Here is a 1,130-nt window from a genome sequence, read left to right on the forward strand (position 1 = left end):
CCATCTATCAACTCGACACAACCTTCCAAACAACTATCCTCTCTTCTTCGATGACACTCAACTGTCCCCCTCTTCTACACTGAACATCCTCGGTCTGTCCTTTACTTATAATCTGAACTGGAAACTTCGTATCTCATCTCCAGCTAAAACAGCTTCTATGAAGTTAGGTGTTCTGAGACGTTTTCGCCAGTTTTTCTCACCCCCCATCCTCCCCAGCTGCTAACTCTGTACTAGGGCCTTCCTTATCCGTCCATGTATGGAGTATGCTTCGCATGTCTGGGGGGTTCCATTCATACTGCTCTTCTAGAAAGGGTGGAATCAAAAACTTTTTGTCTCATCAACTCCTCTCCTCTAACTGACTGTCTTCAGCCTCTCTCTCATCGCCGCAATGCTGCATCTCTAGCTGTCTTCTACCGTTATTTTCATGCTAACTGCTCTTCTGATCTTGCTAATTGCATGCCTCCCCTCCTCCCGTGGCCTCGCTGCACAAGACTTTCTTCTTTCTTTCATCCCTATTCTGTCCACCTCTCTAATGCAAGAGTTAACCAGTATTCTCAATCATTCATCCCTTTCTCTGGTAAACTCTGGAAGTCCCTGCCTGCTTCTGTATTTCCACCTTCCTATGACTTGAATTCCTTCAAGAGGGAGGTTTCAAGACACTTATCCTTGAACTTTTTACTACCCGCTTTGGACCCTCTTATGAGACTGGCCTCTCAGTGGGCATTTTTTTTTTTTTTTTTGTTGCCCTTGGCCAGTGTCCCTCCTAGAAAAAAAAAAGAAAATCGAGTGATAATAAAAATCAACTCAACTCTAACGAAAAATAAAAAAAAAATGAAGTTCTTACTGTGGACACTACACCCAAGATTTACACATCAATCATTTTTTTTTTTTTTTTTTTATGTGGTGCTAATGTGAAGCATACTGCGTTGTTTTTCTAAGGGGGCGTTCATAAATGCCAATCAGCGTAACTTCGACCCTGACGTAGAAAGCCAAAGTCGGGTACTCTTGCAGCGACTAATATGGAGTTTGATATATATTATTCTGGTATGTTTTTTTTTTTTTCTTCTTTTTATGATACAACGGTAAAGAATTCTATGTAAGTTCAGATTTCTGAGGTGCGTTCATGATTG

The sequence above is a fragment of the Scylla paramamosain genome, unplaced genomic scaffold (genome assembly GCF_035594125.1).
Source record: "Scylla paramamosain isolate STU-SP2022 unplaced genomic scaffold, ASM3559412v1 Contig50, whole genome shotgun sequence".
NCBI lineage: Eukaryota > Metazoa > Arthropoda > Malacostraca > Decapoda > Portunidae > Scylla > Scylla paramamosain.